Below are 25,454 nucleotides of genomic sequence, written 5' to 3'. Positions count from 1 at the left end.
TAAGTATGCTCTGTACAATGGCTGCTGGAAATGACAAGTGTTTTGTTGTCGACTTACCATCCAGAAACTGGTTGCTGCTTTCTTCTTGGTAGTGCAGGAGGCTCCACTTCTGCTTTTCAAAGATGTACAGTTGTACAATTGCACATCAGAACTGACCAGACTGAAATGTCATTATGTAAAAAGTAACAAACATGTTTTGTATAAACTGTAAACCTACCCTAACCTGTTCAAATTAGCATAACAGGTCACATTTAAAGCTTTTCCCCTATGAGGTACTACCAATGTACCAATCTTAACTGTCAAACTAATACTTGTTTTCTTTGGGTTTTCACCATGTGCAATGGTTTGTCCCTAAAAAAACCTTTTAGACCAGGATTCATCAGTCTTTTTCAGATTCTACCTAGTGATGTGTGTGTGTAGCTAGATCTAGCCATCATATTTCATTTAGCTAGCTCTCTCTACACACACACACACACACACTATATATATATATATAAGAATGAAAGATGGTAGTATTGCATGAAACATTCAATGCAAATAATAAATTGCTTCATTATTTCACTATTAATGCCACTGCAATAAACCAACTGATATTTTGCATAACACAGAGAACTTGTCACATTATAAATAAGTTTTTGTTACTTCAATTTCTGACTGAAATATATAATTCTGTGCCATCTAGCAGAAAGCTGAAATACACAACATATTACAGTCTTGTTGTGACTGTAATATGTCACACAACATTATGATCATAATAATATCATAATAATAATATTATTATCATTTGGTAATAATATACTTTTACATACAGTTTGGAATCCTTAAGCAGAATAACTACAATAAATCTACCTGACTTTATGTAGGTGGGTACATTAACATGAATTATGGCAGAATCTATGGACTGCAGTTTGTAAAGTTACACAGTAAAAAATTTACAGCAAAATTTGGTTTATTTAGTCCTTAGAAGAAACAAATGTGTTCATTTTTCAAAGTCATGTATTCACCATGTTGTTTATACGTTTATAAATGTCATAGCTCCAAACTACATATTTAATTTGCAAGCAAAATATTGAAATATTTTTATATTTAACTTGCAAATTAAATTTTTAGTTTAGCTAAATGCTGTCTGCATTACAGTGTCACCAGAAGACCATGAACCAATGCGAGGAAGTGCCATTACTTTTTTCACCTGAACACAGACATAACTAAAGTAATAATTATTTGGACCCAAAGAGAAACGACCTAGAGTTCAGTTATTACAGGCTGAAACCAGGATGTAGTGATGGACTCGCATCTGAATGTCAGAGACACATAAAGACGATTGCAAAGTCGGCCTTCTGTCACCTGAAGAACATTTCTAGGATTAAAAGAATAAAAAAATCCCAAAAAGATCTTGAGAAACTAATCCATGTTTCTGTTTAGTTGCATTGATTATTTCAACTGTCAGGGGTATTTTTAATTCTTCGGGGTTAAAGGTCAGACCTCAAACTAATGCTAAACCAAATTTTACGAAATGATCCATGGGAAAGTGTTTCATTTTTCTAACTGTAGTTTTGTTTCTCTTCATAATGACCTCTGAGCATCTACGTTCTCTTTGACCGTCTCTGATCTGACATAAGCCCAATCAACTCTGTCGTACTCCAAAGACGCGTCTACAAAATGTGCCTTTGTCCTGAAGACGATTGTTTTGACGTATTATTCACAGCTCCTATTTTTAGGGTTGGGTCTCTGGCCTTAAAAGGCAGCCGAGTCCTTACAGTATGTGCACTCACACAAGCAGAGAGCCAGTATCCACTGTCAGTGTGGATTAAAGACACGCCGTCCCGTCCTGTGGTCGGCCTCGCCGCGGGGCAGTGAGCCTCAGTGTGACGAAAGCACCAAAAAAACAAACACAGGGGGAAAGAAAAAACAAAAAACAAAGGGCAGGCTTATGTAAAGATGCACAGGCCCAGAGGACGAGATGCACGTTCATCCATCTGAGCACACTTTAAATACACGACTTCATAACGTGGTCTTTACCAGAGAGTCACCGCTGCAGCTTGAGGCATCAACAGCACCAGTCTGCTCCTGAATTCCTCTCAGTGACTTCACCTTTTCTTCATGCCAGTTTGATAGAAATAACTTGTATTAGCAGAGTGTTGAATCACTGTGAGCATCATCCAGGGTGACGCTCCTGCCTCTCACCACGTTATCAGGGGGTCTTTATGGCCTCAGATTTGACAGAAATAGGTTTTGGTCCAGTTTGTTTTATTTTTAGCTAAAACGGGAAATAGTTTATTCACTGTATTAATTTATTCTGTGTATCTATTTCATAACTGTAAAAACATCCTTTATTTTTATGTACTCTTTGCAGGTTTTGATCATCAGATATTGCAATTTTTGGGGTGGAAGGAGGATTGACATGCAGCCAAGTGAGGCTGGCAGGCAGGTAAAGATGTCTAAACTCTAATTAGTGTGGAAATAACAGCCAAAACTTAAGGAACCAAAGGAAGAAAAAAAACATGTACATATGGGGGATGACTAAACTAAAAAAAATATATATGACTGCATATTTAGTTTTCTGTTGTTAAAATATTTCTTCTTGAGGCAAGAAATGCTGATCTATTTTCCCTCCAATGTATTTTGATCACAGGGGTGACTTGGGAAATAAAGTGATCAATGTATAAGAAAAAAAAGCATGTAAAACTGTGGAACAGGCACAGAAATATATATTTTCTATATTTAAAATGTATATTTATGCTTCATCTTGGTCACTTAGCGGTTTTACTTGTGTATTCCTTTGGCGTAATTCCACATGCAGTCACTAGAGGGCGCCGACCGCGCCTGTGGAGTACAGTTCGCTTCATTCTGAAATGCTAACGGAAGCGCTACGTGTTTTCACCTATTCTGGTCAGTACAAACTCTTCAAAAACTTAAACATTGATATATTTTGAAAGATAAAACTGTTATTCAGTCATTGGTTGAACAATGCGCAAAATGAAACGGTTTATGAAGAGAGTAGCGAGATTTTCTGTGTGCTACGCCATGCTAATGCTAACGGAGATTATGTGTTAAATAAACAAAGTCAGATTCAACAAAAATTACTACATTTATTTTGTAACTTTATTTATTATTAATTTAAAATACAAATTTCACACCACAAAACAATTCTAGGTACTTTTTTTGTTTTTGTATAAACACTTTTTGGTGGTTTAATACATAAACAGAAGCTTTATTGTAAAGAAATGTAGTGATGGGGTGAAAATTTATAAAAATCAATAAGCCAGAATTTAACTGTACAGAAAAATATTACTGTTGTTTTTGCTATTAATCAGACGCTAATTTAATTAGACAGGATTAAATTGAGCATTCCACTCACCATTAGTGTTCACTATTCAATCTCAGCATATTGATTATTTTATTAATGCTGCTACTGATTAAAAAAGACTTTGAAATTGAGTTCAAAAATATCTTTGCTGCATATTCCCACAAATCCCTACCCCCTTTTTCACAATATGAAACCATTCTTACAAATGTAATTTTGACATATAATTTTGAACAACCATTAGTTTTCATCCCACAGTGTTTACTGTCCTAGAAGCTTTTATCTTCTGTTTCATAAATAAAAATATTTTAAAAATGTATCTATTTGTCCTATTCTCCGCTGTAACAACAGGTCTATTTGAAAACATGTGTTTTATGTAACTAAATCCAATTAATTACAATAAATACTTTTTCTTATCCACTGTAGGAAGATTTTAAGTTGTCTGTAATGTTTTTGGCCTAATTAAAAATAAACAGCCTCTCTCCTCTGCCTGGGGCTTGTATCATTCCTGAATTATAGTTCAGGACACAAAAAATCATTCCAATGGTACTTAAATTAAATGAAAACTGGGATTTAGAAGATAAACTTGATTTAATTAAGTGACTTCTACACTTTTTGTTTTGCTACACCTGATTGGACTGAACTGAAATTATACTGAACTTTATTAAATGTAGTAAACGGAACTAAGTTGGCTATTTTTCTTATTCTTCCATGGCACAATATAAACAAAAGTGCATTTTCTTGTGTACAGTTTGTATAAACTGCCCCCTGTTGGCCATAATAATAAAAGCAGGACTAATGTGTTTAATTTGCTTTATTTTTAAAGTTTTATACAATTATCTTTTTTAATTTTTGTTATCCCAAGTTGAGTATTTTTTTTATCAGTATGAGTTAACATTTGGGAAATTTTAGGTATATTTAAAGTCAAAGTGAAAGTTGTCTAGTTTCAGATTTTTTAAAATTTGGTGTGAAATTCCTGACCTCCAAGCTGCAGAAACCCATGCCGCTTCATCCAGAAATGGCTCACCTGCCTCCTTGAGTTTCATTTTCCACTGGAGTGTTCCAACTCTTACGTCGACGCATTCAGGCGAAGAGAGGATGAACCGAGCCAGACGGGTTCCTCCAACACAAAACACCAGACAGCAAAGCAACAAGCGGTCAACCCGATTGGGTTTCACGTCTTCCTGAATCTGCAGCCATATGGACTCCCAGCAGGAAGCCCAGGTGGCTCCCAGAGGAGCAGAAAGCTTTATTTCTCCTCTTTGGGCTGCCTCCTCTTTATTAGCTTCTTACTGACCAAACATAAACTCATTATCAGTTTTAAAAATGATGACATTTGGACACAAAAGAAGCTCTAAGTATTTAATTTGAAGTCAGGAGCTCCTCCCAGACTCTGCTTTGTTCCTCTTATGTATCGCATGATCTTATGCATTTTTAACATCCCCACTTTCCTGAGCAGACAGTCGACTGTATAAGAGTCTGTAAAGGGAGACGGAGTGCTGTTATCAAAATATCAGCCGCTAAAGAGCCTCAGGTAGCCGATGGAGACCAAAGCAGAGCGAAAACAGGGAGGGGAAATCTTTCCAGCGGAGCGGAGTTATTTCTCTGATCATTAAAACGTCATGATGTGCTCTAACGAAGAGTTATGCAATTTAAACAAGATCTGATTTTTATATCTTCACTTAAGGTAGGGGTGGACGACATAGACTTAAAATTTTATCACAATATTTTGTGGCACTATTGTGATAACGATAAAAGTGACGATAAGAACTATTTATTCCTTTTTTAGGTAACTGTATGGCTTTGACTGCATGACACAACATATGAGAAAGTGTCATTATTAATCCATAAAGTCCTGTAATTGTTTTTTAGGATTTAGTGTAGATTAGGAATATATCTGAAAATACATTTATGTGTTACTGCTTATTTCATTGGTTCTTCAATTCTGTATTTAAACCGATGATTTCTTTGACACTAAACTTTTACTTTGAACCCATTTTGCGATAATTATCGAAATGGTTCAATTCGAAAACAAATGTTATCCTTATTACTCAGCTCCACCCAAAGGCGTCCATGTTAAGCAATTCTGCTCCAAAATATTCTTAATTTTAAAAAAAAGTTTTACAATTGAAATTGATTTGTTTATGCTAATAGGTGACAGAAAAATAATGAAGTTATCACTTCTTCTACGTCTCTGCAGGAAATTCTGTTGTGTGTTGTAGAAAACAACTTTTGCCCTTTGAATTATAGAATAATCTGATCTGTTCTTTGGATTTAAGGAACCCAAAGCGGGGAAAGGAAAACACTACACAGCTCGAACAGGAAGTTGGCAGCCAAAGCGACAGCACCTGTTGTTTGTGAGCATAAAGTTAATCTGGTAAGAAAATCTTTTTTTCTGTTCTCCGTCAGTAGAAAACAACTGCTAATGTCAATCAATAGCTGGTTGATCTAATCTCAGTTAGTTTTCTCTGTTTTACACGCTGTAATTAGCTTTAGCTGTTTTTTCCTCAGTGTCTGAGCCAAATGACTGCAGCTCTTTGGGCCAAAAAAAACACATATTTAAACTTGTTTAGCTTATGTGAACTTACAGACTGTCCTTGGGATTTTGATTTTACATTGCTGTTCAGTGAAACTATAGAAAGCAAAAGTGAGACTTAAATAATCCCTGCATGGCCTGTTCAGACACAGTAGGGTATTCTGGGGAAAAAGCAACGTCTATTTGAATTCTGTCTGAATTTTTCTCAAATTACTGTCTTTGTTACAAGCAGTCGCAAGATGGGAAGCACTAAGTCTGTCACAATAATCAATAAATTAATTAATCACATGATAAATTAAAACCAACTCAATAATTTCCATCTGCATGATTTATTATTTTTCTCTTTTCACCAAAAACTGGATGATAAAAGTCTTAAGTCTGGTGTTCTGGTCTAATTTTTTATGGACAGTTTTGTTTACAGAAACTTCATAATTCATTTTATTTGTTGTTGCTGTTGTTTTGTTTATTTATTTTGGATATTTATTTAATGCCTTGCACTTCCAGTGTTAAACGTACATTAGAATTTAAAGTTGAAGAATGTGTTCTTGCATTATTTTACTTGAAAATGGTCTCAATTGGGGCAATTTATCGTCCAGCAAAATTTATCCCGACAAAACCGAGGGAGCACTTTTAGACATCCTTGTAGAATGCCAGTTTACTAGGTTACCTTTTAGTATAAATCACCAAATGAATCTTCAGCTCATAAAGTAAAAATAAAACAGGGATCAGTACATGAGAGTGATGACTCTTACAGTTAATGTGAGAGTAAAAAAAAGGAGGAAGGACAACAAAACCAGCCTAATTAAAGTGTAATGGAGAGCTGTTTGTTGGTGTTTTAATCTGTCTATAATTAGCATGTCTGCCAGCAGCAGCTTATCTTTTGTCCCTGCATGTGATTTTCACATGTCTGCTGCTCTGGCCACATCTCAACGCGCCACCTGTCCCCTGATGGTCATGTTAGGACCGTCCTCCTCCCCCTCAAAACATCTTCATCCTGAACTCTTTATGCTTTCACAGTTATAAACTTCTCATCCTTTATTTATAGATTCTGGGGAAAAAAAGACAAAATGCTCATAATTATTATGTGCATTTACAAGACATTTACCTAATAAAACTTAGCAGTCAGTGGCAGTTAGTGTTGCAACAATCTGAGGAGGCTTCTGACTGAAGACTCTTGAAATATGACAATCCATCCTACATACATTTGAACTGATCCTACAAGTTTAGTTAATTATTCAATGTAGTTTAAAAGTTTCTGTCTCTTAGCAAGCACTGCGTATCCACCTCATTTGCTTTTGTCTCTCCTTTGTGAATCTCTGGTATTTATTTTATTTTGCATGTTTGAGAAGAAGGTCCATTCGTGAAGATCTTATACAGAACAAATTACAAATCTTTGGATTTATTAAATTAAAAAATGCACAAATGTTTTGGGAAATATTCCTGAATAAAAATCTTTGCAGATATTCTTTCTTTAAAGTTTTATGTTAGACATGTTTGCTTTGTTCTGACCTTAGTTTTTTTGTTTTTGGTGACTTTGAGGACTTTCCAGAGCAGAGTGGCAGGATGTCACGGGCCGGTGCGGTTCAATGGGCTACTTTATGGTCTTTGACAAAATAGACTCAATAGTTTCATAATCCTGCTAGTGATAATAATTTGATGTTGATGGCTTAAAATATTTAATATTTCCTTACTTGTAAAACTGATAAAGTATACCTTAACAAGATGCTCAACATTACTCATTTAATTTTTTGTGTTCAAGTTATCATTAAATTGTACGACTTTATTCTCGTAATAAAAAAAATCTTAGCCTTACTCTTATATTTATTGTAAAATTGAACTGAATTTAATGTCCAAATAAATAGAAGGTGTAAAACAAGATGGTCGCCCTGGGCGTGGTGACATCACCAGGGTGCACTGATTTATTGGCCAGGTAACTTATCTGTGCTGATTTCCTTAATTTTGGGAGATTGATGATTGGTCGTACATGTGATCAGGGGATCTCCACCTGGTCATGTCTGAATGTTTACAGTCACCCACTGTTACCAACTCAGCAACTTCCTTTCTACATTTAGCAACATTTCAGACAAACAAAAAAATGGTATCGGCCAAAATCAGAATTGGCATTTCAGGCTTTTAAAGATTGGTAATAGGCGAAGGAGTGCATTGTTGAAAAACCTCCAGATTTTCCAAAAATTCAATCTTCAAAAACCAAATTAACAAAATGAACTTATTGCCCAGTTGAAGGCAATGGATTTGCTAATTTTGGTGATTTCCACACTTGTCTTTCAGCTGCTTCTGATGAAGTTGTAGATGCTATTGTTGTTTTTGGTTCATATTTTTCAGCAAACGTGGTTGTAGACGGACATTAAAAGCTAAAATGTGTGTGTTGTCCTGAACGGCGCTCCACCCTCCTCCGTGACGTTACGTAAGCGGAGTCACCTCCTCTGTCAGTCTTTTGGTTCATAGCCCCCCTCCCTCTTCTCACAGTAGATTAAGTGCAGCAGAGAGGGGATTTGGGAGGCTACATTTCGTTAAGGCGACCCATCGACAGCCCATCATGCTCATCACCAGCAGTAATGTAAAAATATGTCATGCGGATTCTATTTTAAGGCCAGAAAATCAGCTTATTTATCCAGAAGCAGGAGAGAAAAAGGAGAGAGTGGAGCCGGCTCACTTTGAAAAAGCTGCTTGAAACCTTGAGAGGGGAGAATGAAAGTGGCTGTTAGAGGAGATGGACAGAGAGAGAGACGCAGGATTGATCCACAGAGGGATGGAGGAAGAGAAAGAAGGGATTCAGATGAAATAAAGGAGGGAATTATCACAACTTATTCAGAAGAGAAGCAGAATATTCCGATTTCCAAACAATAATTCACCTATTTATTGATCTGATTAACTTACCCTGAATGCGTCATTCTGACCTCTACTGGTCATCCAACCAACCAACCTCTATGAGTCCAACCAAGCAACGAATAACCAACCAACCAAACAAACAAACAAACAAACAAACAAACAAACAAACAAACAAACAAACAAACCAGCCAACCTCCTAGTCCAACAAGCCAACAAACCAACCAACGAATAAGCAAGCAACCAACTAACCAACCGACTAACCTCTGTGAGTCCAACCAACCTACCAATCAGTCAAGCAACCAACCAACCTACCAATCAGCCAAGCAACCAACCAACCTACCAATCAGCCAAGTAACCAAGCAACCAACCTACCTACCTCTATGAGTCCAACCAACCAACCAACCAACCAACCAACCAACCAACCAACCAACCAACCAAGCAACGAATAACCAACTAACAAACAAACCAGCCAACCAACCAACCAACCAACCAACCAACCAACCAACCAACCAACCAACCAACCAACGAATAACCAACTAACAAACAAACCAACCAACCAACCAACGAATAACCAACTAACAAACAAACCAGCCAACCAACCAACCAACCAACCAACCAACCAACCAACCAACCAACCAACGAATAACCAACTAACAAACAAACCAACCAACCAACCAACCAACCAACCAACCAACCAACCAACGAATAACCAACTAACAAACAAACCAGCCAACCAACCAACCAACCAACCATCCAACCAACCAAACACACAAACAAACAAACAAACAAACCAGCCAACCTCCTAGTCCAACCAGCCAACAAACCAACCAACGAATAAGCAAGCAACCAACTAACCAACCGACCAACCTCTGTGAGTCCAACCAACCTACCAATCAGTCAAGCAACCAACCAACCTACCAATCAGCCAAGCAACCAACCAACCTACCAATCAGCCAAGTAACCAAGCAACCAACCTACCTACCTCTATGAGTCCAACCAACCAACCAACCAACCAACCAACCAACCAAGCAACGAATAACCAACTAACAAACAAACCAGCCAACCAACCAACCAACCAACCAACCAACCAACCAACCAACCAACCAACCAACGAATAACCAACTAACAAACAAACCAACCAACCAACCAACGAATAATCAACTAACAAACAAACCAGCCAACCAACCAACCAACCAACCAACCAACCAACCAACCAATGAATAACCAACTAACAAACCAACCAACCAACCAAACAAACAAACAAACAAACAAACAAACAAACAAACAAACAAACAAACAAACAAACAAACAAACAAACAAACAAACAAACCAGCCAACCTCCTAGTCCAACCAGCCAACAAACCAACCAACGAATAAGCAAGCAACCAACTAACCAACCGACCAACCTCTGTGAGTCCAACCAACCTACCAATCAGTCAAGCAACCAACCAACCTACCAATCAGCCAAGCAACCAACCAACCTACCAATCAGCCAAGTAACCAAGCAACCAACCTACCTACCTCTATGAGTCCAACCAACCAACCAACCAACCAACAAACCAACCAGTCAACCTGAGTCCAATCAGCCAACAAACCAACCAACGAATAACCAAGCAACCAAGCAACCAACTAACCAGCCGACAACCTTTATGAGTCCAACCAACCTACCAATCAGCCAAACAACCAACCAACCAACGAAAAATCAAGCAACCAACCAAGCAACCAACTAACTAACCGACCAACCTCTATGAGTCCAACCAACCTCCCAATCAGCCAAGCAACCAACCAACAAACCTACCAGCCAACCTCTGAGTCCAACGAGCCAACAAACCAACCAACAAATAACCAAGTAACCAACTTACCAACCGGCCAACCTCTATGAGTCCAACCAACCTACCAATCAGCCAAGCAACCAACCAACCAACCAATCAACCATCCAACCAACCAACCAACCTTCTATGAGTCCAACCAACCAACCAACCTTTTTGAGTCCAACCAACCATCCAACCAACCTTCTATGAGTCCAACCAACCAACAAACCAACCAACAAATAACCAAGCAACCAACTAACCAACCGGCCAACCTCTATGAGTCCAACCAACCAACCAACCTTTTTGAGTCCAACCAACCATCCAACCAACCAACCTTTTTGAGTCCAACCAACCTACCAATCAGCCAAGCAACCAACCAACCAACCAACCAACCAACCAACCAACCAACCAACCAACCAACCAAGCAAGCAACCAAGCAAGCAAGCATCTGTCCGTCCATCGCCCCTCCCTCCCTCTTTCATTGGAGAATCAATGGAGAAAGCTAAAGATTAGTGTGATGACTCAGAGCCCTTCCAGTCTGAAGCAGCCAATTAGCTTCTCAGAAATCATAAGAATGGCTTGAAAGGTGCCCATTTAATTTTCTGCCCCACTTTTTGAGAAAACAGTTTTTAAAAAATTTGGTCTTAACTGTATAAACATAAACACCAATCTGGCATAACATTATGACCAAATGTCTGAACTGTCCCCTTTTTGCCGCCAAGCAGCCCCGACTGGTCGAAGATTTCATTTAGTCAATTTTATCACAGCACACATAAAATAATCCAGATTAATTAGTGTTAACTGTCTAATTAAAAGTGGGGACTCAGTCACTTCCTGTTCTACTCTGAACCTCATAGTTTAAACTTGTTTAAAGATCTTCCAGTCCTGCAGAGAAGCACCCGGTCAGTCTGCTGGCGCGAGGACAGCAGGGCTAAATGATTGATACCAAACAAAGCTCTCTAAAGCAGCCCTTTAAATGATGGATGATCGTGAGGTGCAGCCAACACAGACAGAAGGATCGGCACGAACTCTTGGGTTACAAGGTGCAAAACCAGACAGCTGATTTAGACACCCGAGACGCTGCATGAGAGGATGTCAGGAGCTAAAGGTGGCAGGAAGACGAGCAGAAAGGACAACAGCTTGGAGTCAATGTCGGGTCAGAGCTGAATGGGTTTTTGAGGCCCTTTTAGGAAATGTGTTTCGTGTATAATACATATATAGTTTGATACATGACCTTTCTTGATGCTTGTGATGGAAATTCAGATGATTCTGATAGGATGTGGATCAAGCAGACGCTTTTCCTTTTTTAGCCTTTCTCTTGTAGATTTTTGTTTGTTCTTGGGATTATTTGGCATAAAATCTGACTGGAATATTTTGATATACACACGATTCATGGTTGCGTAAGTTCTCCAGGTGCAAAACAAACCCAACTAGCCCCGTACCACAATACCTGAGAGCTGATATGAGGTTCTTGCATGCTCTGCATTCAGATTGTTATGAATCTCATGGTTGATGTTAGTCTTTTTTTACAGGCTTTGTATGGGTGCTTAAAATCCTTGAAAATGCTTGAATTTCAATTAGGCGCTTTCAAGGTATCAATAAACATATTTCTTTAGAAAAGAAAGTAAAAAACACAACAACAAATTTTTGGTAAAGCAATTCCAAAATGTGAGGGTCAAACACCAAAAGACTGATTTATATGGAAGTGTACACATGATTTAGCTGTTTTTGTGTTTTTTATACATATTGGTGTTGATTTAAACTCTAAAACATTTTTTAGAACATTTTAACATTATTTTAGATCTTTAAATACCTGATAAAATCCTTCACTTTGTTATAGTTGGGAAACTTAATGGTAACTGAAATGACGCTCCATAATTTACCACTTTTTGGGTTAAAAAGTGGAATTTTGAAAACATTTAATTGGAATTTGGGACATAATAATAATAAAAAAACAATTTCACAATGATCTAAACACTTTTCTCATACTCCTACTTGCTGCAGATTAGCAGACTAAGAAAACTTGAAACGCTTAAGATATTAGTTTGGCTTTCACCACCACCTTGTAAAGTAAATCCTCAGTAAACAAGCCTGTTCTCCTCTGATTCTGTACTTTTCCTCTTTCCTTAAATAGAAAGCCTCCATATGTTTGGTTGTCTACCTCCTCCTCTGTCCTCCTGTGGATCTCCCTGTGCATCCACCCACACTAACCCAACATGCACTCTGCTCCAGGCTGCCGCTCCTTTCCACAAACACAGAGCAGCTCTTCTCGTTTACAACACACTCCTTTACAGTCCAGCCTTAATGTGATTCACACAGAGCAAAACTGGGAAAATCTACATATTTAAAAAGAGCGGAGGTATTAGGGTAAAAGGAATCTGCACTGTCCACCCTTTCTTTCCTTCTTTCTTTCTGCAGATATGACAACCGTCTGGTTGAAGGTGATATTTTTACAGTTGTGTACTTCTGTGTTTTTAGGCTGAGATGATGCATGTAGTGCAAACCCAGAATGTGATGGATTAACACAAACACTAAAAGGCAGACAGGAAAATATCCCCTTTGAATGACAGGAATAAAAGTATAATAACATTAAAACAAGATGATGCTGGAGTCTAAATGTCTCTTATAAAGAAAGCACACACTAATTTTCAAAAATCCTTCTGGCCTTTCCATCGTTTCCCCCAGAAAACCTGCTAAGCCTGATGGTAAAGGCGCTAAGGCTGACATCCAGCGACCTGCCATGTTTTTAAGTGGGAAAATGTTGACATTTTTCAACTTAAATGTCCAAAAATCTTCCAATAAAATGTCTTTTATTGGAAGACATTATTAAAAATACATAAACACCAACTATAAAGTCTTAAAAAATGCCACCCCCCCCCCCCCCCCAAAACATTCAAAATATCAATTATTTTCATCACTTCATCTGTTCCATTCTAAATAAAAAGTCCAAAATCTTCTGATCCTTTACCCCTGACTTGTAACTTTATTTAGCTGAAGTTGCTAGCATGGAGACAGGTAGAGACAGAAAGTGATTACAGATTTCTTGTGAATAATAATAAAAAAATAAATAAAACACCAGATTTCAGTCTCCCTCTGTGTTCACATATTAACCATACAATGTTGCCAATCGTTTAACCCATCTTTTCCTATCACTTTTATTGCTGTATAAATAATTAAACAATGCTTAGCCTGGTGGGGGTGCAAATAAAGCCTGGTGGCCCGCCAGGCTTATAAACCCTGGAGAAAACTTTGACCTTTCACATATCAGACTCTTAAACCTTAATATTAATCTATGATAGTAACTCTTATCAGAAGGATGTGAAGTAAGGTTTAGCTGATCTGTAAAAACATGGTGCAGAGGTGGATTTAGAAAAGTAAGGGCCCATGGGCTGGATCTGGTTTGGTGCCCTACCTCAGAAAAAATAAAACTTTTACTCGGACAAATTACAGAGTATGTATGTAAGAAGTATGTATGTAAGAAGTATGTATGTAAGAAGTATGCCTACACATTTGCAGAGTACAAATTGTTAGCTTGTAACGTCTGGCAGGTGGGACCATGTTGGTCCCAAAGAGATAATTTTCAAATATTTGAGTGTAGTTTAAGTTAAGCCACGTTAAACCCTTTGTAAAGTCTGATTCGGAGTTTGTTCAGTGGTCAGTTACTTATTTAAACACCCCAACACGGTGAGTATAAATGTTGTTGTAGTTTTCAGTTTAATAGAATACCGCAAATAATAAACGTTGTCAACATCATAATTAGCAAGACTACAGTTAGCAAATTCTTTTGTTTTCCTGACTTACCTTGACAAACCGTTTAGTAGGATGTGGCGTCATTTTTTCTTCCCAGAGCTTCTCAGGCACATAAAAATGAACAAAACTTTGCTTGGTCGATTTTCCTGAGTCTGAAAATCATGATTACTGTTTATAGAGGCTAGTGTAACTATGCTAACATTAGCACGTGCATGCTAATTTGGTTCAAACTAGCAGTGATTATGATTTTTTTGTCGTTTTTATTACATTTCTTTGATGCATTAGAGACAATCTATGTTCAGATTAGACAATAGCAACAAAAAGAAAAGCTTTTGTGTGATGGAAATTTTGCATTAGCTTCCTTTCATTATTTTGTGTATTTTTGATGATGTTCTTATTTTCTCTTTTTTTGTAAATTCCTTCAATTTTTCCAGCTTCTTCCCTTTTACCCATGATTTTTCCTCCTTATTTATCATCTTTTTCTTAGTTTTTTCTTCTGCTTCATGTTTTCTAAGCATTCTGAGATCCTCATGACATTTTTTTTTGTCGTGGGAAAATTGTTTCCATTTTCTTCTACCTTTCTCTTTTATCCTTCGTTTGTCCATCTTGTTTTTGCCACCTTTCGTTTTGCAATTAGTTTTAAGATTTCTTTATTCATTTCTATCTTTTTTCTTCTACTTTTGTTTTTGAAGGTCATGTTAGTGATTTCATCATATTTTAACCTTAATTTGCTTTTTTAAATTCTCATCTTTCACCTTTTTCTGTTTTGATTTTTTTGTAGCAACCTCTATTCCTCCTTCTGTCATCTTTAATTTAATATTTTCTGCTTATTGTTCATGCCATTTCTTTTCTTTCCGACATAAATAAGGTTTATGAATTTTACATAATAACTCCTGTTCGCAGTTTTCTCTGACCTTTTAACCCTGCTTTTCCAAGTGACATTAATGTCCGGCAGGATCAACATGTTCGGACTCTCTGAGCTGCTTCACATGCCGGATTATTTTAGCCTTGTCACATCAACATGTGCTGCTGTAGCTGTTGTTGTTGCTCACCGTTTGTTCTGCACTTTGACTTTGCCCACGTTGATCTCGTCAAATCACATCATAAAAAGCAGGAGCTCGTCGTTCGGTGTCATATAGGAAACGTTTAGCGTTATTATTTTTAACTTTTTAAGCTGTTTTGGTTAAAAATAATTTCACCAAGTGGTTGACAGTTTTTAGTAATGAAACCTTCAGCTGAAAAAGCTCCCAGTAGTTGTTTTTTTTGGTTCACTCTTTACTCAGTTTGCACAAATTAGTTTCTGGACAGCTCTCATGACGATTAGACAGGGATGTCTGTCTAATCGTCAGAATTGGCCTACTTACTGGACTTTGAGTAGGCCACTAATTCTTGTCCTTTTCAGCCATTGTTTCATATTTTGTTACTCTTTTTGGGATAATTGTTCTGTTATTGACCCAGTTTGGACCAAGTTACACACTTTGCTCTGTAGACTGTGAGATCTTGGTTTTCTTCTTGGCATATTGGTGACTTTTAAATTCTTCTTTTTCTGAATATGTTTTCTCACTATATTGTGGTGAACGTCATATGAAGATTTCTTTGGTAGAGGGCAGAATTTATGACTTAATCAACACAAACGATAACAAATATAAATTAGTCATTACTATCAATGATAATGTTGTTTTAAGACCACTTTCAAGTAATATAATGGTAATTGCATAATAATACATTCTCAAAGATCAATAAACTTTAAATGCTAATGAACATTTAACACTGGAAGACATTCAATTTCCAAAATAAACAACAACAACAAAAAAACCAACGGAAACAGCAAACAAAATGAATTATGACGTCTCTGTAATCAAGTTGAGACCAAAGCACCAGACTGAAGACTTTTGTCATCCAGGTTTTGGTGAAAAGAGAGAACAGAGAAAAACAATAAATACTCCAAATGGAAATCATTTGGGGCTTGTTTAAATTTATCATGCGATTAATGGATTTATTGCTTATTGCAACAGGCCCATTACCCACATCTTGTTTGACTGAAGTTATGTTGTTGATGAATTTCCACTACATGTTTTCTGTCCACCAAATATTTTACCAAAGATACTAAATCTGAAACTCTCCAATTGAGGCACTTTTTTTTTTTTTTTTACCAGTTTCTATGTTATAATTCAGTGGTGGGAAGTAACAAAGCACAAGTACTTTGTTACTGTACTTAAGTACAATTTTTATGTATCTGTACTTTACTTAAGTAGATTTAATAATGGATACTTTCGACTTTTACTCCACTACATTTTACAATAAGTATCTGTACTTTCTACTTCACTACATTTCTACAAAACCGTCGCGTTACTCGTTACATCCAAGTCGCATTGCGCCTTTTTTTTCCCCGTTAAAATGTTAACTTCAGGGACTTAACAAGGCGCTGTAAAATCCAAGCAATAACGTGGCTTACTAATTACGTGTGTCTGTTGTCACCCATCGCCTCCCCCTTTCACTCGCACGCGGCGCTCCAAGACATGCGCAGTGGTTTCCTCTGAGCGGGAGAAGATGTCTGTCTAATCGTCAGAAATAGAATCCCGCTACATAAATCATAAGATTTGGCAACATGTAAAATCAGCAGAGCTTCGTCCAACGTTTAGCGTCACTTGGAAAGGAAACTTAAAGAAAGTTAAGCTCTGTTGACGTGATGTTAGCAAAGCTAGCTGTACAGAGACTCATATGTTGCATCTGCGATGAAAAAAAGTTGTCACTCATGCGCTGAATTATTGTGTGGAGGTGTTGACTGAGGTGTCGCTTATATGGGCCAACGCTGTGACCAAAGTCTGCTGTATAGTGATATAACATTCACAAACAATCCGATTCTTCTGGACGGATCTTTACTAAGTCTTATGGGACTAAAGCCTCACTGAGAGCTTTTACTTTTACTAGAGTACATTTTTTCTGTGTATTTGTACTTTTACTTAAGTACATTTTTTGAGTGCTTTCTCCACCACTATTATAATTGAATGAACTCTGACCTTAGGTGAGGCAAGTGAGTGAGGCCTGGAGGGTTTTATAATGATTTGTTTATGAACTGTTGGAATTTAAATAGGCCAGAAACTACTGGGAACATTCAACACTGCTCACCGTTTTGATAAATGTTGACCGACTTTGCTTCACAATGTCGATTTTCTTTATTTTGGGTCCTGATTTGTTGCTTTTTGGAGAGATTTTAGAGTAATTTATGATGCTAGACTGCTTCCATCACTCAACAGATCTGGCATTTATTGTATTAAATCAGATTTTCTTTGTGTGACATTAAAATTAGAGGTAAAGAAAGAAATTGGTTCTTTAGAGAGTAGCAATTCATAGCCTTCGGAGTTCTGAATCAATTCAAAATGCTCAATTAAGACTTTAATCTGCTTAATTTTTTGGTAAAATTATATTTTGAACAATTCTTTTAGATTTTTTTATTTAAGAAAAAGCCAGACATCTAAGCTAACCCAACATTAGCATAATTTTATGCACAAACCTATTTTTGTTTTTAGATTTGACACAGAATTGAACCGTATAAAATTGTTTTAAATAAATGGTATATTTGTTTCCACGGTCTTTTCCTCTTTTCATTCACATAATTTAAACAGAAACTTTAGAGTGTTGGAAAAGAATTAAAGTAAAAATATTTTTCGACCCTTAAAAAAAATGTTGGATGAAACATTTAAATAAAATTTTTAAAAAACTGATTAGAAAATGACCTTTAACCCTTGCTAGATTGACAGGAAGCAGGCTATTGCTGAGGTCTTTCCACCTTGTGGTTGTGTTAGCACACCTGGATTCTCCAGAGGTGAAAACAATAAGAAAGTCCTCAGAGTGATCTGCAACACCTGGTACAAATTAAAGTGAAATCACACCCAAAAATCTGGCAAACGTTGAATTTACTGTTTATTTTCCAGGGTTTATTGAAGATGCTGTTATATGATGAGATCAGAATGGACAGAAACTGCTGACTAACCTTGCATAGGTTACAGACTCTGCCTCAGCGGCCAATGAAAAGCTCTGCAGACGGAAGCAGCAGCCAATCAGAAAGAAAACAAACAGAAACATCCAACCAGTTTTTAGAAAACGAAAACGAACACAGTTCTTCACCGTTGTAGTTGGTATGAAAAACCATTCATACTGAGACTTTCGTTCTAGACGACACTTTGGCTTCTGACAGGAAACAGAAAGTCTGACCAGCTGCAGCCATCCCTGCATGTTGGGACATTTAAATAATCTCTACATCCACCTGAAACTCTGCAAACGTCTCACCATCATCACCTGAACCGTAAACCTTATTTATAAGTAGCTCAGCGTTGTCAAGCTGTAAAAAAACTGGAATAAAATAAATAAATAAATGTCAAATACATTCAAAATAAATAGACATAAAAAATAGTAAAACACGATTTTTCACAGAGTTGAAAAAAAATCCATCTGAGGCTAAACATTTAAACTGAAATGATAAAAATGTGTCATTTTGGAAGGATTCAGTAAAAAAACCTGAACCCTCAAACTGCCTAAACCCTTAAACAAAAAAACATCTGAGATTAATTCCTGCTTGTTTGATCTGAAATTAATTTTATAATTGCATTTTCATCAATTATTTTGTTTTCAATTTCGCTTTTAAAGCTCGAAATATAAATATTAGCAGAAAATATTCTGTATTTTTGCTTAAGAAGTTTCAGCAGTTTAATGACATAAAGCAACTTAAATTTGCAGCAAATCCTGATTTTTTTCTTTCATTGAATGATTGATTTATTTAACATTGCATGGAATATGTAACGATGAGACACTTCGGAGCTGATTTTAGTTCATTGCTGAAACCAGGCAACTTTTCAGGCTGTTCTGATGCCTCAAGGCAGCAACAAATCAAATTACGCTTATCGATAAATCCAGGTTGGAAAACATCGGCAGTTGCAGGAAGTTTCCATCAGAAACTAATTTTACGGCTTGTTATCTACTGGAAATCAATCCGGTTCTGGCAGTTGGAAGCTTGTAATTAAATCGTGTTTACTGGAGAGATAAAAACTGGATTTTATTTTGGAAATGAAACAGTTCTGTCTTGTTTACTGCTGATCAGATGGTAAAAACATTAAAAATGTGTATATGAAACTCCTACAAAACACCATTTGGTCCCTTTAGTGGCGTCTGCTGTGGAAAACTCCAACTTTGGCCTCCAAATATAAACACAAACCAATTAAAAAACACCGAATACTCTTATCTATGCTTTTAATCCATCTTAAATAAACTAATATTGATATGATTCAACCTTAAAAAACAAGTAAAATATTAAAATTTTTCTCTCAATCCTTCTGCATGTTTACCGCTTAGCACCTTCGTAACTTTTATGTATTTTTTCCAGACTAATTAAAGGGATTTCAAAGCGCCGGTTAAGAAACTTGATGATGACACACAGCTGCAGCAGCGTTAGGCTTGGATAACCTTTTCAAATATATTTAAAGGGTTTTCTTTTTATTAAAATATTTGAATTTTGCATCAGAACTGTAGGGAAGAAAAGGATTTATATCTAGAAATTTCACCCCTCATATTCCCTCAACCTTTGGTCGGAGTTGAGCTTTTGTGCACCACATTTTTTCCTTCCGCTAAACCTTAAGTTAATATTCCTGGATATAGCAGCATCACTGACCCACCCTGTGGAGACTTTTCATGACTGTCGGGTGAACAACTGAAGCCATTCATTTCTGTCATAAAAGTAACTTTTTTGATCATTTTTTTTGCAATAATCTAATTTTCTGAATAACTTAATTATGGTTTTCCATGATCTATAAACCATAATCAATCCAAAAAAAAAATTGCCTGTGTCAAAATGAGTTTGGTTTTGAATTCTTTTCGAAAAATAAATTTCATTTTGGTGACTTTCTGAAGTGTTGAAATGTCTAAAACGGCCACCAGAGGGCAGTAATCGGAGGTATTGGATCCATTAACAGGCCAATAGGTGTACAGATGTCTCTGAGGCTTTAGGGCCACCCAGGCACTCCGTATCATCTGGTTGCATTTTGAGAAGAAAATGATCCGACCCGATTTGATGTACAGCCACAATAAAACCCCAATCATGCCGAATCAAGTGTTCGTCTGATAACACCGCATCACCAGACGGTCATGCAACTCGGAAAAGTCAGTGAAGCCATGAAGCTTTATGCTGGATTAGAACAGGAAATACAAACAAATTACGTTTTTTTCCCCAATTGTTTATGTAAAAGTCAATCTGGGATGTCATTCTTATACATCTTTATGTAAATTACCTTCTTAAGTAATTACCTTCTATTTTTAAATAAATGGTCTAAAAACAAGTATTGAAAAATGATAGTTTCCCCTGCTGATGGTTTTTTCTACTAAACAAGAGATTCTTATGCTATAATTAAGTGAAAAATAGCCGAGTTTTGCCATTTCACAACATTTTTGCAACATTTTAAGTTTTCGGTTACTTTCACACTTACAGCAATACCCAGTGCAAATAGATTCATGTTATAACCATAACTTTCAGTGTATTTTGTTGGGATTTAATGTGATATAGATCAACATGTATAATAAAGACAGGAAAGAATGTGCACTATTATGAGCCAAGGGAGTTTTTTTTTATCATATTACCATTTTTAGGCATGTTTTCTAACTCCAAGCTGGATGAATCGTAGCAGGTAGTGTTCTTTTGTTTCGTCAAAATTGGTAAAAAAAGATATTTAACTAACTATGAAAAGTCAAGAATTACCAAAAGTTTCTCAGAAGGATGCTATTGAAATTGCAAAGATATTGCGGCGTGATCACAGAACCATCTGATGTTTTGTTGCAAATAGTCAACAGTGTCACCAGAAACGGGTTAAGATTAAAAAACGCAGATAAACTGTAAAGGATTTGAGAACAATCAAGCGAGAAGCTACCAGGAAGCCATTATCTTCCGGTTCTGTCATCTTCCAGAACTGCAACCTAGTTGTAGTACAAGAAGTTCAGCGCTGGTTTACATGGCCAAGGTAAGGAAGACTGAAACCCAACCACCACTGAACCAGACACATCAGCTGAGGCATCTAAGCTGGGCCAAGAAGTATGAGCTGGTATTATGAAAGATCAACTGACTGGACCTCTTCTGATTGAAGATGGGCTCCAAATCAACTCCAGAGCCTTCTCCCAGTTTGTAGAAGACATTTTCTTCAAGCAGTGATACAGGAAGAAGTCTGAATCTTTCAAAGAGGCAATGAACTTTATGCTAGCCAATAAAGGCATCAAAGATGGAAAACTTTTGAGATGGACAAGACTGACAACTTGTGGGTAGTTCTTAAATAGGAGAATTACAGAGAAATCCGATATCCCAAGCTTTGGACATTTCCCAAAGCTCTGGACTGACTGCAGACCTACCAAGACATGGACATCCATCTAAAGGAGAGCGTTAATCAGAGAAGCAACCAAGAAGTTCAAGGTGCTGTGGTCAGACGAGACAGAAACTAAGCCTTCTGGCCAACACACCAAACACTGTGCACCACACAGCATCCCCATGTGAAAACATGGTTAATTCCTCACAAGTTATCTTTGTCAGAGCAAAGATTGAAGAGTTAGAATGGCCTAGTCAAAGTCCAAATTTGATTCCAGCTTAAAATCTGTGGGAAAACTTCAAAATCAATATTCACCAGACGATCTAAGCGTGAGTTATTTTACAAAACGTTGTATAAAGTTCCAGTCTGTAGATGTTCAGACACCTGCAAGTTTAGTGGAACATGTTTCTAAAAAGTGCCGATTTTTAATTGTGAAAACAATAAGAAAACATGTAAAATCCCATTAAAATACATTGAAAAATGTGCATAAGTTCATGCATGTTTCATGACATTTACTGAAGCATTTGCTCATCTAAACACCAGGTGGCGTTTTAGCAAATCTCCTGGTTCTGCCTTGTAAGATTGGGTCTAAAAACTGAGTCTTCATAACATAACGTCTCATTTGGAGCTGTTGCATCAGTTGATTGTTTCTGTCCTGGAGAAAAACCCGTTGCTCCCCCGGTTCTGTTCCCCCGTCCTGAAACAACAGCAGCAGCAGCAGCGCCATTTTACTGGCATGCAGAATGACTAATGCTGCTCTGCAGAGGAAACACTGAGTGCCTCTGCAGATCCATCAGCCCTCCCTGAACTGAAACGTCCCACAGCTCCAAGGCACACGAAGCAGAATCGTCTCCCTGCTCCATCCTCTTCACTGAAAACATCAGAACGAGAAAGCGAAGGGGCCTGATGAGGGACGATAGCCAAAATAAAACAAGCTCGCTTTCATTTCTCTCTGGTTTTAGTCTGGAGAGAATCTATTTTTGGTCCTGCTGAAAAGTGGCCATGTTTGCGCTCTCATTATTTGGCTCAATTTAGAAGCAAAAACTAAACCTCACCACTTTATATTTATATGAAAATAATTTAGTAGACTCCTAATAAAACCAGGCTTAAAGTTCACCCCATATCATTTTGATAACCGACTTGTTCTGAAGTATAATTCTGGTATTTTCTCCCCAATTGGATCCGATTCTCCTGACTTATCTCTAAATGGGTCACTTGCCTCAGTAACCAATAAATCAGCAGATAAATTGTCTACAACAGTTCATCCAGAGGGGAAATTTGTGCATTACTTTGATTCAGGCTCAACAACGACACAAAGACGTCGGAACAGGCGCTTAATGAGTTGGCTAATTAAATCTGTTGTTACATAGCCCACCCTAAACCCCCCGAGCAGCGGATTCAAGCGATGCCTGTTGGTGTTCAGTAATCTGGACTCTTACTGATCGTGTGGAAACTTTTACTCGCTGTCCTGGAATAACAGCGTGGAAATAAGAGATTCCCAGACTAATCGCCTGCATATAAAGTTAAACCCAGATGTTTCTATACACTGTATGACAACATGCGTTGCCATCTTATTACTATCTGAGATTAAGTCAGACTAAACTAGTCCTGCTTTAGCTCAATTAGAATTACCAATTTTTTTTTAAATTCAGACATTTACATCAGACTTTTTTCAGTATTTGGTAAAATCATCTTTTAAGCTATCTGACTTGGGTCAAACTTTCCACAATCTTCCCACAATAGTTTGCTAAAGTTCTGGCCCATTCCTCCTGACAGTACTGGTGTAACTAGATTGGACTCGCCTTTCCATATATGCCCACATACTTTCTATGCAACTGAGATCACAGATTTGTATTGGAAGCTCCAAAACATTAACTTTATTGACCTGAAGCCACATTGTAGTCATGTGGTGGTATGCTAACCTTATTTTCACACCTGACAGTCTGGCAGTTTTGGTTCGATTTGAGACCAAAATTGCAACATTTGTTGCATTTTAAGTTGCTATGGTTCACTTTCACACTGCATGGTGCCAAACAGACCAAACCTTAAAAAAAAAAAGAACTACTGAAGGAAAAAACCTCAGCTTCCTTCTTCATGAAATGTAAACAAAAATCGAGTGGCATCAGATTTTAGTGATTGTAAGATTTCTGTTTTGTCTTTGGTAAAAGACCGCAAGTCATTTCTCCCACTAGCACTAGACACACGCAGTAGTTTTGGTTGTATTTACCCAGAAAGTCTTGCACTATAGTTCGCTTCCATCTCTTGTAGCATTCACAACACTCCAGAGGTCGCTGTTTTGGTCCGCATCAGAGTTCAACAAACTGGACTTTCTAGACAAACAAACTAGAGTTTGATTAAAGCCAACTAAACAGGGTTGGTGTGTCATTGTCCATTTTGGAAGACCAGATAAAGTAATGCCATCTATCTTGCAAAGTGCAGCAGTCCTTCTTGAAGCAAAATACCTGCATAACCCAATGGATCCACTACCAGTTAGTGGTTGGGTGGTGTTTTTGAGCTTGTAGGCTTTTTCCTTCTTCCTTCTTCCTCCACTTTGGACGATGGACTGTAATTTTAGTTCCATCAAGTCCAGGGACGTCTCTAAAAAAGTGCATTTGCAAACTGCAGTGGCTTCTTCCTCACTAAGTGACTTATCAGCCAATACTAGTAAAGAACTTGAATCACTATGGATAATGACGCAGAACCCGTCTCCTTCCAGAACAACAAGACACCTGAACGTTCTCATGGTGTTTATACTGGCAATTGTTTGAACAGACCAATGAAGAACTTTCAAATTCACTATTTACTTGTTGACTTTTTGGCTGGTTGGTTGTCTTCTTTCTATGATGACATGCAAGGAACCAACATGTTTGAGGAGTGACTTTAAAATATGTCCACATGCTTAATTTAAACCTTTCAAAAGCGTACAAAGTTCTGACATCATCATCTGGGCTTTTCCAAATACTTTAAAGACATCTTAGTGTATGTAAACATCTGAGTTTAAATAAAATAAACCTAAGAAAAACTCTAATGCTTTAATGTTGATAATCCTCGATCTGAAACAAGTAGTTTAGTCTAAATGTTTCTGTTTATACAGTTCACATAAGCGTGTTTGACCTGGATTTGACCAAATGAGGCTGTCTTTTTGTTGCTAACATTACCAGCTAACTGCTGCAGCTTTGTGTCATCGAGCAGGATAGGAAAGGGGTTTTATTTGGCCCGATAATATGGAGTAAACTGTCCCTTCAGTGGCAGATATGTGGGATCAGTGCATCTTTATAGCAGGAGAGGTTAAGCTGCACGTCGTAAGCTCTTATAACAGGAGGCACTTTAGTCAATTCTATAACGAGACGGGCTTCAAGGCACTGGAAACTGATTTTTAGATATATACTCTATGAGCTTTGTTCAATATTATACTTTTTCTTCTTCAAAATAACAGAAAAATGGGCTCACAAATTAAATTAAACGTTCCCATGCACTCAATTGTCAAAGCTTTAAGGAAATACAAAAAGGAGGAAAAAACTTCAAAGTAATTGTTTTTAAGATTTCTTCTGTTTTAAGCACATTAGTTCCTTCTAACAGTTTCCACCGTCATGCATTTTTCCACGGAATAACTTAACGGGAATCGTCGTCTCCCCTCCGTTTTCCCGCGCTTCATCCGAAAACTGCAAGCAATTTAATACTGACGTCATGCATTGAGTATACGTAGCTATATCATAGCTGTTTAGGCCATAATGCTGAAGTATTTTGACATGCCGTGATCTCCGAAGAAAGAAATGTTGCTGTTCTCCTTAAACATTCAAGACGGAAATGCTCTGAAACAACTTTGACGATAAACAGCCAGAGCACTTCTGGTGAAAACAAAA

General features: G+C 37.2%; 1 long non-coding RNA gene across 1 annotated transcript; it reads right to left on the bottom strand.

Moving 5' to 3' along the window:
- Nucleotides 1–18,157: 18,157 nt before the first annotated feature.
- Nucleotides 18,158–23,656, bottom strand: LOC116737179 (uncharacterized). The gene is made up of 2 exons (XR_004342745.1): nt 23,224–23,656; nt 18,158–23,188 (listed from the first exon to the last, which is right to left on the bottom strand). It is a non-coding gene; the product is annotated as an uncharacterized LOC116737179 (long non-coding RNA).
- Nucleotides 23,657–25,454: the final 1,798 nt, after the last annotated feature.

Source organism: Xiphophorus hellerii, chromosome 17 (assembly GCF_003331165.1).
Source record: "Xiphophorus hellerii strain 12219 chromosome 17, Xiphophorus_hellerii-4.1, whole genome shotgun sequence".
Lineage (NCBI taxonomy): Eukaryota > Metazoa > Chordata > Actinopteri > Cyprinodontiformes > Poeciliidae > Xiphophorus > Xiphophorus hellerii.
The sequence above is the reverse complement of the archived record's forward strand: the minus strand, read 5'-3'. Positions and strand labels throughout refer to the sequence as shown.